The sequence below is a fragment of the Dunckerocampus dactyliophorus genome, chromosome 1 (assembly GCF_027744805.1).
Source record: "Dunckerocampus dactyliophorus isolate RoL2022-P2 chromosome 1, RoL_Ddac_1.1, whole genome shotgun sequence".
NCBI classification, from domain to species: domain Eukaryota; kingdom Metazoa; phylum Chordata; class Actinopteri; order Syngnathiformes; family Syngnathidae; genus Dunckerocampus; species Dunckerocampus dactyliophorus.
In genome coordinates, this window is record NC_072819.1 from 43206932 (window position 1) to 43225481 (window position 18550).

The following is an 18550-nucleotide window of genomic DNA, read 5'->3' on the forward strand; positions in this document are numbered from 1 at the left end:
TGCTTGGACATTTACACTGCAGCAGCTGTTTAACAGAAAAAAACAGCCACACGTCACAAGCGAGTGATGATGGGAACGCCAAGTGCAGGTTGGATTGCAAGGTTTATGAGTATGCGTAAAGCACTTGATGTAGGGTTCCAAAGTTCCTACAGTAGTCCCTCGTTTATCGTGTTAAATTGGTTCCAGGCCCAACCGTGGTAAGGGAATTTCCACCGAGTAGGATTAAATGTTAATAAATGGAATATTTTCATAGTTAGAACATAGTAAACATGTTTATGACTTTCTAAATAAGTTTTTTAAACAATATTAGAGACATGAAATAACACCCCTGTATTCACCTGTGTGACGCATGATGTGTATGTGAGCGCCGCAGCCATCTTGTTTACGTATGCGTTCCACAGCGGAAGAAGATGCGAGTGTCTTCGTCACATACACATGAAGGCGACAGTGCGCAGGGATATGGCGGGAGACAGATATAACGCCGAGCGCCTTGTGAGGTCAGATTTTTTTTTTAGAAGGCATTTTAGTGACGCAAATGTTTTAATCTTTAGAACGCATATTGTTTTGAGAAGCCAAAGTATTTACTTAATCGTCTATGAAACTATGTCTCATCAATGTTTTGTGTCATTACTGACGCCTGGTGGCCGGAATACTACATATAACTTGTATTTCAATATTTTTGACGAATAATGGGCCATAGTCAACAACAAAACAGCGATCATTTATCAATGAATTAATTTTTCATAAAACGCGATATAGTGAGGGAGTGATGTTCAAACAGCAACGTAGCGAGGGACGACTGTATTATCATTCACAGTAGCGATCCCATAGCTCGTCTCTGTTCCCGCGAGACAGCTTTTCTCTAAATGAGAAATATTGTCACGTTTTAATCTCGCGAGATCTGTGACACCTTTACCTTCTATATTTGCTACCGTTTTCTTTGTGGCTACCATCTAAAAACATGCATGTTAGGCCCGATATTGATTTGGATATCAGATATCGGTCTGATAGCAGCAAAAAACAAGTATCAGATTGTATCAGCCTTCATCTAAAATCTCCTATACAAGCAGTCTATTCTAGACCGTACTATATCCAGCATGTCTATCCAGCAGTGCCCAGGCAGAGCCCAAGTGATCTCAACGACAGCATGTGCTAACGTGCTAACAAAGTGGCAAGGAGTAGGAGTGATGTCGGCCGTGTGGCAGTGTTTTTCTGTTAAAGGCCGGAAAAGATGTTGTGGCTGAGTGCAAAACTTGTTTTTTTGTGGTGGCACAGAAGCGGAGGAGTCTCATACAACCAACCTCAGTGCACATTTGAAGCAGCATCACAAAAATACTAGGGCTGCAACTAACGATTATTTTAATAACCGATTAATCGCTCGATTATTTTTTCGATTAATCAGATTTTTTTTTTTTTAAACACATTTTTACTTGACTATCTTGTTATGCCTGAAACACAAAGATAATAGGTCTGCTTTCATAGATGACTAAAGAAATTAAAAAAATAGTCACATTTGAGAGGCTGAAATGACTGAATTACAGTACATTTTAAAATGAGACGATTCGTCGATTACCAAATTATTTGACGATTAATTGCTCATCTATTAATCATCAATTACAAAAAGATTAATTGCTCATCTATTAATCATCAATTAATCGTTGTAGCACTAAAAAATAGCACAGAGACAAAGAACCTAACTTGTGGCTGCTCTATGAGCAGCCCCTGTCGGTGGTGAGTAATATCAAGTTTAAATACCTACTGTTGCTTAGTGTTGTTTTCTGTGAGTAATATCACTTGATCAAGCCTTTTCTAATATTCAACGCTACAAAATAAGTAATAAAAGTATGTCATGCTAATATCTGATTGATATCTGTAAGGGACGACACTCAAGGCTGTAATATCATATGGGAAGTGAAAAAGCTGTCTCGGGTCACCCTTCACTGATGACCAAATCGTAACACATTGTCGCTGTGTGATGACAAAACAAGCCACAAACAACTACTAGACAGATTTAGCATAACAAATTCAAAGCTGTCTTCACAGCCATCACTGTATGGAAGTACAGTGTTACCGATGTAAGTACACACGCAATCGCTACTCCACACTTTCATAATGGAAAGCAGCAGAAAGACTCCAAATGAGCTCACAAAGTGAAAATGAAGAAATGTCATTTAATTAATGCAATCGCTCCTTCACACGTGATACAGACAGCAGATGAAAAATTGTGAACGAGCGACAATGTAGACACAGAAATGACATGCTGTTGTGTAAATCGGGTTTAAAATAAATAAATAAATAAATAAATAAATAAAATAAAATGTATAGGCCTGTTCTTCATGGCAAGTATCCTTAAACTACTTCTGTTGTGATCTGGTGTTGTATTAAAAATAACATTAAAATTTTAAAAAATTGAACTGAGGGTTGCCCTAATGGTAGGGAAACACTGACGTGTCCATTCAATTTTCTTAAATGTTTTGAATGGCCTTTTTTTTTTTTTTTTTTGGAAAAATTTGAAATTCTCATTTCAAAAATATAAAATCAATGTGCATCACAAACATGAAAATTAAAGAAACAAAAAATTGTGTCGCTGGCGTAAGCTTTGGCTATACACGGAATATCATACACTAAAACTGACAGGTTTTTTGTCAATTAATCTGAAGCTTGAAGATTGACTAGGCCCTAGACCAGGGGTCGACAACCCCCATCCAGCTCTTTAGCCTCCTTGATGCACCTCCCTGCACCAAGCAAAGTCACTGCCAATGACGCTGGCTTACCCATGTACTTGATATTTGGTGAGAAATTAGCAAACAACAAAAAATTTAACATTGAAGGACATTTTCAAAACAAGAGCTCAGCCTTTTCCGAAAAGTACCCAACTGCAGATGGACGTAACGGAGCGATTTGGGAACTACTACGGATGGTTGAGCAGAGCAAACATACTTTGAAGAAGTGGATGAATGTAGTTCAGTATTTAAATGATTTCAAAGTACACCTACACATGCAGTCTGCGCTTCTTTTAGTCGAATTGTGTCGTTATTGTTGTCCACAAGCTGTGTAATGTTTTGCGGCTCTACACTATTTTTCTTTACTGGAATAGGAGACGAAATGGCTCTTTTGATGGTAAGGGTTGCCAACCCCTGCCCTAGTCGGACCAAATCAATATGAAGCAAACGCAGTGAGTGGTTTGGTCCGCAACACATCAGAAAGGAGGCAGAAATGTCTTGCAGTGTTTTCCATAGTCAAAGCTAATGTGTGTGAATATCTTGTTTTGCCTAAGCATGTTTGGTCTGCTTTCATGGATGCCTTAAGGAAATTAGAAAATATTAACATTTCAGAGGCTGACATCAGAGGATATTTAAATTTTTTAAAGAAAAAAAAAAAAACACAATCAAACACCAGTAGGTAATTCATTGGATAACCCATTAATTGTTGTATCTCTATACTAAAGATCTGCTGCATTTAACCCCTAACCATGTCAACAGATAAGAACTATATTATAAACACAAAGCAATGGCAAGTCTTGCTGCTACACACTCCACAATGGTGGGCATAACGGGAATGTGCTGCAATCATTGCAATGCTAACACCACGTGAGGGACTTGTGTAGAGCACAATATTATTATTTTGGTCAAATGAATAACAATTATGCATTAATGCATTCCAGTGAGCCAAGTAATATGTGGCTTCTCAGTTTATTAAAGGACGTATCGCAGCAGGAATTCAGTTTGGAGAGACCAGCATTGTTTTCAAACTTCAAACCAACAGCTATTTGGTTTGAATGATTGGCAGCCATGAACCGATTGAAGCTTCAAGCCGTGATGAATAGGAATAAATCTCAGTCAAAACTTTGGTACCTCACGCCGCCCTCCACAAGCGTGTCACCACCATTCAATGACTTGAAGCTGTGGTCAGCTATAACAGCTCACTCACGCTGACACCTTCATCTGAGAAGCACAGGCTGAGTATTTCATGTTTATCGTCAGTATTTTACAAGAACCAGAAGGCTGCTGTCGGGATAAAACACTTTGCTGTATTTCCCTCCTTGCCTCTCTCAACGACAGGCACGCATGTGTGCCTCCGTATGTCTGCCCCACTCCGTTTGAAAGTCTTTTTCAGTCCACTGCATAAATGGAGTACATTCATCATGTGTAAGGTTCCTTGGCGATGTAAATGATCTTTATTAATCAGCAGCAAATTACAGCAAGAAATGTGTGTGGCTAAGCAGCTTTAATGAGTTCATCAAGTCCTAACGTTACGGTTTACGGTGTGAAAATGATGTATTGCTAATGTGTTTCTGATGTATGATCCCCAGTGCCTCTGTGAAGTCATGTGGCACTCACACGCTCCTTAAAATAAACTTCTACTCTAGCTACTTACAGTAAATGATCTCCATCTAGACTGAAACCAGGAGGTGGCCCCAGTCCTCTGCAGAGGTTATGTGTCAGCGCTCAACAAGTCACAAGTTTCAATTCAACTTTAAACTACTGGGCATTCAATGAAATGATATCAGGTTTGGATGTCCTGATCCGATCTTCAGCATCGGGATCGGCTGCCGATCCCCTGTATTTTGAAGATCAGGCAATATCGGCTTCCGCCACGAGATCGGGTCCGATCCGGTTACCGTATCACGTTCGTAACTGTGGGCCACACTCCAACATGGTAGGTGCGGTAATGCGCTTCAATGCTGTTTGCCCCCTTCCTGATTTCTTAGTTTTTTTGCATGTTTGTCACACTTAAATGTTTCAGATCAAACAAATTTAAATATTAGTCAATGACAACACAACTGAACACAGAATGCAGTTTTTAAATGAAACATTTTATTATTAAGGAAGAAAAAAAATCCAAACCCACATGACCCTGTGTGAAAAACTGCCCCCCCCGTTAAAACATAACTTACAGTAACTGTGATTAATTGAGATCTATCAGTCTGGAAAAAGTTATAAAGCCATTTCTAAAGCTTTGGGACTCCAGTGAACCACAGTGAGAGCCATTATCCACAAATGATGAAAACATGGAACAGTGGTGAACCTCCCCAGGAGTGGCCGGCCAACCAAAATTACCCCAAGAGCGCAGCTACGACTCTTCCAAGAGGTCACAAAAGACCCCACAACAACATCCAAAGAACTTCTGGCCTCACTTGCCTCAGCTTAGGCCAGTGTGACTCCACCATAAGAAAGACACTGGGCAAAAACAGCCTGCATGGCAGAGTTCCAAGACGAAAACCACTGCTGAACAAAAAGAACATAAAGGCTTGTCTCAATTTTGCCAGAAAACGTCTTCATGATCCCCATGACCTTTGGGGAAATACTCTGTGGTCTCACAAGACAAAAGTTGAACTTTTTGGAAGGTGCGTGTCCAATTACATCGGGCGTAAAAGTACTGCCACATTTCAGAAAAAGAACATCATACCAACAGTAAAATATGGTGGTGGTAGTGGGGCTGGGGCTGGGGCTGGGGCTGTTTTGCTGCTTCAGGACCTGGAAGACTTGCTGTGATAAATGGAACCATGAATTCTGCTGTCTACCAAAAAATCCTGAAGGAGAATGTCCGGCCATCTGTTTGTGACCTCGAGCTGAAACCAACTTGGGTTCTGCAGCAGGACGATGATCCAAAACACACCAGCAAGTCCACCTCTGAATGGCTGAAGAAAAACAAAATGAAGACTTTGGAGTGGCCTAGTCAAAGTCCTGACCTGAATCCTTTTGAGATGCTGTGGCATGACCTTAAAAAGGTGGTTCACGCTGGAAAACCCTCCAGTCTGAATTACAACAATTCTGCAAAGATGAGTGGGCCAAAATTCCTCCACAGCGCTGTAAGAGACTCATTATCGCAAACGCCTGATTGCAGCTGTTGCTGCTAAGGGGGGCCCAACCAGTTATTAGGCTTAGGGGGGCAATCACGTTTTCACACAAGGCCATGTAGGTTTGTTTTTTTTCTCCCTTAACAATAAAAACTATTTAAAAACTGGATTTTGTGTTCACGTGTGTTGTCATTGACTAATATTTAAAACTTTTAAGTGTGACAAACATGCAAAAAAAAAAAAAAAAGGAAAGAAAGAAATTCGGAAGGGGGCAAACACCTTTTCACACCACTGTACATTCTATCCTGGCAAAGAAATATAGGGCCCTTAATTTCCATATTAGAATCGAGGATTCAATTGCGGAATAGGCCAATAAAAATGGAATCTACTGTTAGATGCGGAATTTCGCGGAAATTGACAGTGTGAATGAAAGGCTGTAATCGTCAGAAGGAACGTTATTGAGGGGAAATATTTCCCCAGCGGGCCGCTCATTCATAGCCGCATGTCCTCACAAACACTAACCAGCCCCCTTCTGAGCTAAACATGTTGAGGCGGCAACCTGAAACACCAGCTAAGTTGGCGAAACAAATTCTCAAACTCTTACTTGTCACAGAGCATGAGCGTAAACTAAGGTACAGCAATAGCTTGGGTTAGCTTAGTTTAGCGGAGCATGCTAGTGCAGCTGTGTGTGTTTGCCACTCAGGCTTTGTGTGTTGTACTTTAGTGTTTGTTCGTTTAGGATGGCCGCTGACTTTGTGCAGGTTTTGTGTGGGGAAAAAAAGGATGACAACCACGGCTGCAAGCAACACTCAGCTAGCTATCTCACTCAGCAACAGTCAAAACAGATTTTCAACACAGACCACACTTCCGGCCTTCAAAGTAAAAGCTGCCCACATCCAGTCTAATAGTGGTAATAAAATAAGGGTGTCACAAAAAATAGCTTACATTAATAAAGCGATTGCAATTGCAACTATGTCTTCTTTAACCACAAGCACGGATATGATTGTTTGTTTAGGATTGTGTAGCAATGAACAGTTACGAAAGTTAGCAAAACTACGCCCGTTTCTGAAATACTGGGCAAAATTGTCCAATGATATTCTGCATCGATATATGTAAGGATTTTTACATTTATTTAACGGCAATTTTATTCACTGACACAAAAATCAAACAAGCCATGGTAATAAAATAAGCGTAAATAGTTTTTTAAAAAAATGGAAAAAAAAAAAATTAAAACCGAAAAAATGTAATTTAACAAAATTTAACGGATTTCACAGGTCTCTAAAAACAAAAAATCAAGAAGTTAATTTTGAAAAAAAAAAGGGGGGGGGGGGAATGTGTTAACAAAACAGAGATTTCAAACGATCTAAGATGTTGAGAAGTTGTTGTTGGTGTGGATTCCCTCCTCTCTCTCCCGTCTCTGCTCCTCGCCGTCTTCAATAAAACAACAAGTATCTTCAATAAAAGATAAAAGTGACATTAAATTCATGCATCCATTTCATTCAACATTTAGCATTATTTTTGCATTGTTTCCCGCATGTGAAACTAGAATGATATTGAAGCTTGAAGATCGAGTAGGCCCTATAATGTATTTTTTACATACATTTTGGGTGTCTGAATGGATTGACATTATTTCCTATGGGAAATACTGTTTTCATTTGGTTTCAGTTTTCCTCTGACCTTTTGGAACAGATTGATGATGAAAACCTGTACCACTGGATTTGATGTTTGATTATGTCAAAGGTTGGTATACTTTTCATTCTCGGGCATAATGAGTGTCATTTTTGGTACTTTCTGGTACGGTCAGTCAACGACTGAGGTAATGAGATTTACTTATTAGTCAGTATCAGCAGGAGCTTCGCATATCAGACTCGTTATCTTAAGCCACATTTCAGTCCACTTGAGGATTACAACCCTCCCTCTAACGCCTACTATACGCAACCATCTGTGTTTTCTGCTCGCCGGGTTATTTCCTGTATGGTGGAGGGGCCATGTTCACCAGCAGGCCACTGACTGTGTCTGCTTCCTGCTGTAAGCTGAAAACAACACTATGAGCTCAGCGACCATGACACAGCTAAACAATGAGCTGAAACTCTAAATGCTGCGGTAAAGCTGAGGGCACAGTTGGGTGGTAATGACATTGCACAGACCCGAGAAAAGTTATGACTTTAAAGTCACTTTAAAGTGGTGACGCAAACAATAAGGATTGAACAGTTATTTCAAGTTTCACTCCAAAAAGCTCCAGGCCTAAAAAAAAAAAAGCAGGATACAGAGAAATCTCACTTTAACTCGGCACCCATTAATTTTTGATTTAGGCCGACTATTTCTCTCTAAATCAGTGCATAGCAGCAGAATGGATGTGGATACATAGATGCTTTGTTGGACCAGCAATGGACCAGCTGTTTTCCGCCAACTGAGACAGAGCCCACACATTGTAAAAAAAAATGCCTTACTGCTAAAGAGAAATGGAAATGTCCTCTACGGAAATAACAAATGGGCTCTTAAAGAGGACAAAAGCGGGAAAATGAGAGGTATCTGCAGAAAACCATTGGAAAATATGATATTCCAACTACAGATGGTCATAATAATCTATCAGTGGATTATTTGATTATTTTAAAAAGGTGTAATTGATTGTCGATTCATCACATCTGGAAGTAACGAGGCAAAATGGAATGTCCTTCTTGGCTCAGTCTCAGCTAGTTTTCGGTGTAAAGAAGTGAGATACATCCGCACAGACTTCTGCAAAAACAAATATTTGACACATCGGAGTAAGAGTATTTCAAATAACAAATCGATCAAGAAGATGAAGTCAAATGTCCGTCCCCAATTAAAACAAACAAGTTCTTAAATCAAATAGCCTGATCCTCATTTCATTAAACTAAGCTATGCTAAACCTTTGTTCACAACATAACTCATCATTAACTAATTCAATACCAAAGATGTAGTTTTACATTTTTATAAACCCGAACGCCCAATCCCAACAACATATTTATACGTTGTTTTTTTTGTTTTGTTTTTTTTTTTTGCCAGAGGCTACAGGAGGTGCTGATGCAACTACTCACCAATGGATTAAGCTTGAGAGCAATTTTAAGCCATAAAAACGGCCACTGGGTGGCACAAGTGCACAATGGGAGGAAGGGGAAACACACATGACAGGAAGAGGAAGCCCTTACATAAAGGCAGCTCTTACATTCAAGATTCAAGAGTTTTATTGTCATATGCATAGTAAAACAGGCAGTTATACTATGCAATGAAATTCTTATTCTGTTCATTCTCCCAAGAAAAGAAAGAAAACACAAGAAAAAGAATAAGAACATAAGAACATAAGTACCAACATAAGAAACAAATACCATCCCAAAATGAACAAAAAAATAGCAAAAAATAGAAAAAAACGGGAGAGTGTCACAGAGACGTCTGCCACAGAGGGCGCCATCTTTTGGTATCACACACAAAAAAATGACGCATTGTAGGGACATTTTAATGCATGCACATGCACACACGCACACACACGGGCACACACACAGTTCTGTTGCAAATGTGAACATTGTAAATCGTTCATGGTGTTATATTTGCAAACAAATTATTTTAATGTAAATAAAAGCAGTTGTCTGGGTTATGTTGTGGTATAGTTGTTCAGATATTTGAGCTGCCACAAAAGCGAAAATTATGCTTGGAATGTAACTTTTGACAAAAAGCTCGTTTTCTCCCGTTTCTAGTCGGCAACTGATATTTTCCTGAAACTTACCTATGTTCTACTGCTGATTACTACAGAACGGAAAAAAGTTTATATAGCCATCGAAAACCTTATTCTGTGTGCCTTGAAAGATCAGTCAAAATAGTCTAAAACGGCCGGTACTGAAGGGGTTGTCTTTTGAAAAATGCCTGGGATCGAATGAGTAAAATATGCACTGCATTGTAGCTCTACTCACCATGTGTGTGCAGCCGATGCACATGAAAAAGATGCACACAAAAAGCAGCCAGCCGCTCCTCTGAGCCACTTATGTGAAGTGTTTACAGACCAAACTACTGCCTACAGTTCATTTGCATCTCAGAAAATGCCAAACCCCCCAAATATTGGTCGTCACTGGCCACACTGGCTCGGAGGGAGAGGCGTTGGGCATCCGTCTATGCTGACCAAGATGTGTGACCATCAGCTCCTCATCTGTGTTTGTGTGTTCAGCTGTCGTCGACTATCTCCACTTGCGCACACGCGCACACACAGTGCTCTCCCACCTGGCACAAAACAAGCGGCAGCCTTTCATGAGTCTCTCGGCAGGTAGCGTGCTACAGCTTGTGTCCAATTTAGCTGCACCATCAGCTCGTGTCGACAGATGTGAGGTGAATAATTGGACAGAGAAGTGGTAAACCCCCCACCCAAAAAAATGAAAGGCAGCTTTAGGCTCCTGACCCCCTCCAAGTGTTCTACTTTTCGGATGGAAAGTAAAAAGGAAAAACAACATGCATATGTTCCTCCGTTTTGGATTTTTCGAACATCTTGTATTTCCTCATTCATTTAGAAGTAAACGGTGGCAGGGAGATGGGTAACAATGAACATTTGACCTCAGCTACCGCAGCCATCTTTTATCAGAGCTCATTCAAGAACAACTCCCTTAAAGTTTCATTACTGCATGTGACCTCATCTTCTTCAACTATCTTGCATTAGAGAACCTTTTTAAAAAAATAGCAACGACCTGGGAAAATAAATCAATGAAGTAACTTGGCTGTACAGTGTTTCAGACAACTTTCTGCTCGGAACCTCGGTTTTCGTATATCCCGATTGTTCATGTAAATCATTGCCAATAATATGTCCCGGTTATTGTACAGCCAAACGGCGCCCAAACAAAGCATCCACACATTCTGTGAATAACGGATGGTGATTCTTTTAGATTTGGGATGCTGCAGACACATTCTGGCCAGGGAATGTTTTTCAAAAGTGGACAGTGTCTGACTTTCAGACCTTTTCGGATGTAGATATGATCAGTGAATACGATCGGTTCCATATGTGTGAACCAGTCGCACACCGATCCACCAAAATTAAGGAAATCGGAGCTGCACGCTTATACCACACGTTTGGTGACGAATGGGGGCTTTTAAAGTTGGGACAGTTCGACAGATTCCAGCCAGGGAATCTTTTACTCATGTTTATTATACAGTATGTGTGCGGGTGGTTTATTTGTTCTTAGAACGCACACAGAACTTTCTGTCTCCTTTCCTCCTCTTTTTAAGCACTGCTGCCCTGCGCTAATTAAGTGTTCAAGCGCACTGCGTATTTCTGAGGTGAGAAACACGGTTGAATTGAAGAAAGAACTTGGAGCAAAGTGCGAAGGTAGTGTCTCTTACAATAGGATTGTCATGTAAGTTAACCAGTTCACACACATTGCAGGGAGAACTGATTAAGGGAGACACACTACAGAAAGTGAGCCGAGCGAGTGTGTAATGATTGTACCTGCTGGTGAAGTCGAAAGTAAAGTGAGCAAGTACAAAAACCGTCCATTCTTTAAAAGCTTAAGCTTTAAATTTGTCACGGATTAGGAAAAAACAGCGTCCGCGTGGCTCAGTCAATATGAAGGTAAAAGTGCTGTTAAATGTTAATTTATCAATTTTTCACAGTTTATATGTATATCAATAGTTTCCGGCATGTAAAACTATAATTATGATGCACAAAATGCGTGTTTTGTTCATATTTATGAATGTCTGGAACGGATTAATTGGATTTGCAATGGGAGTTAAAAATTGCTTCGGTGTTTGTACGTTTCGGTTTTTGTCTGACCTATTGGAACACATTGATGATGACGACAACCGAGGTTCAACTGTACAACAAAAAAAAATCCTTCAAAAGTTTGAAGATCATTCGAGCACTGCGGCCGGCAAGAAAACACCGCAGTGGACACAGAAGACTGAGGCCAAATTCTATGTAGCCTCGATGTTTCCAAGGGAGCATAATTACTGACACAGCTGTCTTCTTCCTCTCCTGCTCATTAGAAGCTACAGAGACAATGGCTCTACCTTGAGTACGGTGACATGAACTGATGCGAGGTCAGTGGCGTACCTTGGTGTGGCGGCCTTTACCAGTAGAGTCATCAGACGAGGTTAACGGTGCTCATTAAAATCATGACTATCCTCTCGGGGGTGGGGCGACGGACAGCCACATCAATGAAAGCCCACCAGACGGCCTCTTAATAGGCTTGATTAGAGTAGGAGGAGGTCAGGAGCAAGTGGCACAATACATACTCAGGCTGCTTGCAGTTGGTTTGGAGTGCATGAAGAAAATTGTCTTTGTCCATTGCTTGAGATTTATTGGTAGAGCCTGAATGCAAATCATCCCAGTGTAGACATTAATCTAGCAGGAGTATTTCATTAGAGGGGGGCTTCCTTGGAGAAGGGGGAGTTCATAGGCTCGTAAATATGGTTTGGCACACTGATTGTTCAGCAGATCACGGGCTAAATGAGTGGATGCCGCCGGCCGCAAGAAACAGCCTTCTCCATCATGCTATCATTTACTGCCATGGGGGCCTAAAACATGCTGAAGCAGTTACCCGGCTTGGTATGAACTACATGCAAACTTGCCAAAATGGAGTTTCATCGTAGGGAGCAAATTACCCAAGGGGAGCCAAGATACAGACACGGCAGCAAAAACACCAGTAACTTTATATGGTACTTATCAGGGGCCTCGCCTATAAAAATATGTGTGGAAATCTGACTTTGAAAAGTCTGTGTACGCCAGAAACCCAACATTCACGCAATTTGCGGTTCATAGATTCCACCTTGAGAAGTGTGCGTACGCAGCTCCGCCTCAAGTTACGCCCTTTCCACGCCTCCACTTCGCCACAGAAGGTCAACGCCAAGTGACTCATGAGTGTGGCGTCCGTATTTACAGGGCCTTGATTGCATTGGAATCGACGAGGATGAAGAAGCGGGCTTTTACGGTGGAATTACTGGAAAACGTGTCATATTTGGAAGACACGGCGGTGGCATAACAAATAAAACAAAAGATTGAGTGAAAGCACGTCCGCTGCCATCTGTGTGAATGGAGCAGGGCCAACCGAGGCAAAAAATAAATAAATAAATAAAAAGCGGCCCCATATCAAGGCATGCATTTCCATTTTTAGAGAGCATGTTTCTAAATGTTTCCTAATTGATTAAAATTGACATTAACACCATCAAACTATTAAGTATATTATAATTATTTTATGAGGAACTAATGTGTGTTATTTCAAAGCACAACAAAAGAAAACGCCATCATTTCTGGAAAAGGAAAGAGTACGGCAAATAAATGTTGCCATTGATGACATACTTGACATAAGCAACAAAAAGCTGTCTTATTTTTGTGCTAAACTGTTCAAAGGAAAAGCAAGAAACGGAGCACTAAGGACATATTAGCTCTGTGTCTTGTAAACTTAAATCCCAGAATTATTATTACGTACCGCAGCCTTACATGAAGCGCACCTAGCACGCACATCGCGCTCAATCTAAAAGCTACCAACGGAGGGTGAGTGGCAAGCACGTGGGTGTCACGGGTCACTTGCTCCATAAGTACGACACACTTCCAACCCCTCTGATACCCTACTTCCTCGACATGCTGGCATGGTATTGCATTAATTACATTTTGGGGAAAGAAAAGTAAATATCCTCCGATTTCAGCCTCTCAAATGTGATTTTTTTTTATTTCCTTAGTCAGACCTAATATATTAGTGTTTTAGGCAAAACAAGATATTCACACACATTAGCTTTGACTTTGTAAAACAGTGGTTGACACATTTTTGTCAGTTTTCTGATACATTGCGGACCAAACTGTTTGTGTTTGGTTCATATTGATTTGGTCCGTCTCAGGGGTCGACAACCTTCAGCATTAAAAGAGCACATTTCCTCTGCTTCGGTGTTTAAAAAAAAAAAAAAAAAAATCACAAAGCTCAGCGTGGGAGCCACAACAATGAGACTGAAGAGCCGCATGCGGCTCGCCCCGGAGCCGCGGGTTGCTGACCACTGGTCTAGGACCCTTCCCCATTTACTCGATAAATCGAAACAACGAAGTTCAGATTCATCAAAAACAATCGTTAGTTGCAGCTCTAGTAAATAGTTTATCAAAATTGCGTAAAAATCAAAAGCATTATTTACACAGGTGCGGCATAGACCAAGGAGGAACCGCTTGCACGATGGAATTGATCATTTCCACCACACGGTCACTTTCAACAGAACTGTCAACAAGCCTGAATAATAACATTACACTACATGTCTGTTTATCACTCTACATGAACCAGGAAGCAACCTGCATTAACAAACATAAATAGGAGCAGGTTACTTCCTGGTTCATTGAGGACAACATACGGGAGTGCACACATGCTGTTTGGATTATGAGCTGAGCTTCTCCATTCATGCCTTATTAATTCAAATGGTGAAAAAAAAAAAAAATCATTGCTTCTGCAATGTTATCTCTGCACTCAAATTTGGGCCATGTGCTACTTCTCCAAAAATTGATGAAATATTTTAATTGAAAATTGGCTGCGTTGCTTACACCGTTTTCGTGTAACCCTGTTTGCTAACTAACTGACTAACTAATTAGCACACAACACGCACATGTGCCGTTGCTTTTGTCTTATTAGCATGAACAATGGCAAGTTTGCCCTTTGCACTGATTTGCCATGACATTCATCAATATTGGAATGCTGACTGTCGTTATTTGCTACAGACAATTTACAGACACACATATTAGATATACCTGATCAGGAATTTGGGGGCCAATCACTGAGTACTGTAGTGTGCCTGAATAAACTGATAACCTATCCACAGAAGCATTCCATCATTTTTGTCAATTTAGCCATGCCAGAAACTACGAGGCAAGGTTTAAAATAAAACTAGGGCTGAATAATTTGGAAAAATAATACGACTGCAAATTTTTAGACCGAATATTGTGAATGAGATTTGATAGGCAATTTCAAGTTAGGAAAAAAAAAAAAAAAAATTCTGGGTTGTTGTTTTTTTCCCCCAAAAACACATAATGAATGATTTTAATATGACCAACAATATTAATTCAATTCAATTTATTTATCACAAGAGCCGTTATCTCATGGCACTTTACACACGAAGGTCGCAAATGAAAACACCCCACATGATCAAGCAATTGCCGACGGAGGCAAGGAAAAACCTCCAATGGGGAAGAAACCTTGAACAGAACCCAGGCTCTGAGGGGTGGCCGTCTGTCTCGACTGGTTGGGTTGAGGTATAAAAATAAATGTCCCCATGATTGAGTAGGGGAGATGGTTCCATACCAGAGGAGCCTGATAACTAAATGCTGTACTTCCCATTCTACTTATAAAAATTCAAGGAATGGTATGTAATTGTAAATTCTGGTAGCAAAGTGTTCTACTGCGTTGATAGGGTTCTGGGAGCTCTTTAAGAGGGGCCTGACTATGTAGTGCTATAAATGTGAGGAGAATTTGAAACACAATTCAAACTTTGACAGGTAACCAGTGCAGTGAGGTTAATACGGGTGAGATATCATCTCTTCTTCTGGTTCCGGTTAAGATTTGTGCAGCAGTATTTTGGACTAACTGAAGGGTCTTTAAAGATTTCTTAAGGCAACCTATTAACAGAGTTACAATAATCCAACCTGGAGGTCACAAAAGCATGAACAAGTTTTTCTGCATCTGGTGGTGGCAGGAATTTTTTGTTTTTCATTGTTTCGTCAATGGAAAAATGCTTGTCGAATTTTGGAACTAAAGGAAAGGTCCTGATCAAAGATGACACCAAGATTTCTGCCAGTATTTTGGGGTTGAGTGCAAGACCATCTAAGGTAGTAATATCATTTGCAATCTCGTCTCTGAGGTTCTGGGAACCAAGGACAACGATTTCAGTTTTATCTGAGTTTAATAGTAAAAAGTCTGAGGTCATCCAGTTCTTTATGTCGTTAAGACACTCCTGGAGTTGGGACAGCTGACTAGTTTGGTTAGGTTTCATTGATAAGTACAGTTGTGTGTCATCTGCATAGCGGTAGAATTTAATGGCAGTGTTTTCTAATGATATTACCTGAAGGTGACATATAAAGGCTGAACAATACAGGTCCGAGCACAGAACCCTGTGGGGGTCCATGACTGACCTACATGTGTCTAGATTCTTTATTATTGATGGATACAACATATTAGAGAAAAAATATATATAGTTTATTAACATTTATGTATTTTCTTTTTGTACTTTTGCATAGTTCCACTATGGCATACTGCCTAAAGATATACAGTACCTACAGTAAGTTGCAGATGTCTTGTGTTTTATCTAAGATGTACCATACCGCAGACGTGTTTCTGTTTCATTCAAAATATTTGAAGCTGAGCCCAATGGCTCATTTATGATATCATTGAGCAAAGCCCTAAATTGGACAGCAGATATCACAGACTGCATATTTATGCCCATTATCGGCTCCCTTCACCAACCAATCCATCATCATCATCATATTCAAAATACCAGAAAAAATTTCCACAGAAGAAAAAAGATAAACCCCAAGATCGTAGTGCTCTGAAAGCAAAGGGTAAAATCAGGTGTCACATCGTCGGTCCAGCCACCACATCTGCATGCCAAATATTACTTTCACCCTCTGGCTCCAGGCCCGGGACAAGGTTTGAATGCAAAACACACGTAAACAGATGCATCCACCAGCATCGCGATAAGAAATCAAAGTACACTCAGACACTATTCCACACTCTAAATCCCAGTGGACAGCTTCAGATCGCTGCGGTGCAACTCTGATTAAACCACCTTCCTCTGGTGCATCATGCAAAATAACAAACATTCATCAAAACAAATGCCTGAGCATTTGTGACCTGGGATCACTTTACAGTGGCTGTGACCAGGCAGACCGTGTGTGTGGGTGGCAACTGCAACAAAATGCCATTTATCACCAGTGTTTGGGACTGGAATATACGGGCTTATCTGGTGTTGCCTTTCAGTTAATTCCAAAGTGAGCGCCAGCAATGTAGTCAGCAGTGTAGAAGGCTGTGAAAACAAACACCATTAGGAGAGAAAATTGCAAAGGGTCAGCATAAAATAGTGTCAGACCCAGGCTGACAAGGCACTCAACTATCAGGAAACCTGATATGCATGTGATTTCCAATTCTTACCGGTGTACTACAGCAACTTTCCATTGACACAGGCTTTATTTAGAAGTCAGGAAAGAAGAATGTTCCACTTTGAAAGCAGAGAAACCCATCACTTGTATAGCAATGACTGGTGTAAACACACTGGAGTCACTGCAGACCGAGATGATGTTCAATACGAGTGCATCAGTTGGACATTCACAATTCCTGACCAACAACGTTCCCTGGATGCCTGTTCTGCAGCATTCACTGGGAAATCTGTTGACTCGGCGCCACAGGATTCACATGAGCGGTGCATCACATTTCCTGCTCGATGCACTTTGTTCCAAAAGAAGGGCAGAGGGAAAAGCCTACATACAACATGTCAGGGAAAAAAAGCGTCTAGCCGATATCCAACCTAAACCATCACTCACGTAGAAGTAGCATTCATTTGTCTTTTTGCAACAAAAACAACCCTCTCTCTTCAACTTCAACTAGAGACGGAAGCTAACAAGCTAAACACTAAATGCACAATCCAGGTTTAACGCCTAAATATGCCTCACACACTTATTATTTTAAATGATGAAATGTATAGGCACCCACCCCGAATGAATGGTAATCGACAGAACAGATGAATCAGAGTCACGGGCTAGCGCGACAATCGCATCAACGTCTACTGTGGGATCGCCTACGCTTCACTCTGAAGCGGCCTGCGGTTGTACGCGGGTCCCGGCTAGTTGTCGGAAAAGGCGTTTCTACAAGCCGCGTCTACATAATCCGCACTTGCCTGTTGTAATTCCACTAACAATTTACCATCATATATTAACGTGTACTCAGCTTGCTGCAAGTTTTTAGGCTAGATTGTTATATGCAGTATTATATACTCGTTTAGCGCGGTTAATTGGTTCCATGATAGGTGAATTTCCGCAAAATAGGATTCCTTATTTTTAAATGGAATATTTTTGTAGTTAACATTATTGGACGTCTTTGAATGTGCCTTCTGAATGCCTTATACCCTCATCCCTCACGGTTAATTGGTTTCAGGACCGACCGCAATAAGTGATTCATAAATGCAATATTTTCATAGTTAGAGCATAGAAAAACCTTCTATAAACATTTTTTTTTTACATTTTATACTCGTATTACCTAATATAGTAGACATGATAAGTGATGAGACATAACTTATTACATGTTAGCATTGTGAAAGTTCCTTCTCGTTGTAGTATCACAAACATAATGTGGGTCGATCGCATGTAATGGAATCATAAACATTTTTTTTAAAAAGATCCACCTGGGCCTATCATGATCACTATGACATTTGCCACTTGACTGATTTTACAGGGCAGCCATCTGACATGAATCTGGTACAGTACCCATGGCTGCAAGTTAATGTAATGTACGGCACCGTCTCATCAATGCAACACTGGCACCTAGTGACCAGAATACTACATATGACTTGTTTTTCTATATTTTTGACTAATAATAGGCCATAGTCAACCACAAATCAGCAATCATCCATCCATTTTCATCAGAGCCAGCCAATCACAGGGCACATATAGACAAACAATCATTCACACTCACATTCATACCTAAGGACAATTTAGAGTCGCCAATCAACCTAACATGCATGGTTTGGAATGTGGGAGGAAACCGGAGTACCCGGAAAAAACCCACGCACGCACAGGGAGAA

At 40.5% G+C, this 18550-nt stretch overlaps 1 protein-coding gene across 3 annotated transcripts in view; it reads right to left on the reverse strand.

Annotated features, from left to right (window-relative positions):
• Nucleotides 1-18550, reverse strand: part of LOC129188935 (IQ motif and SEC7 domain-containing protein 1-like) — a 128529-nt gene that overhangs the window by 101507 nt on the left and 8472 nt on the right. The window lies entirely within an intron of this gene.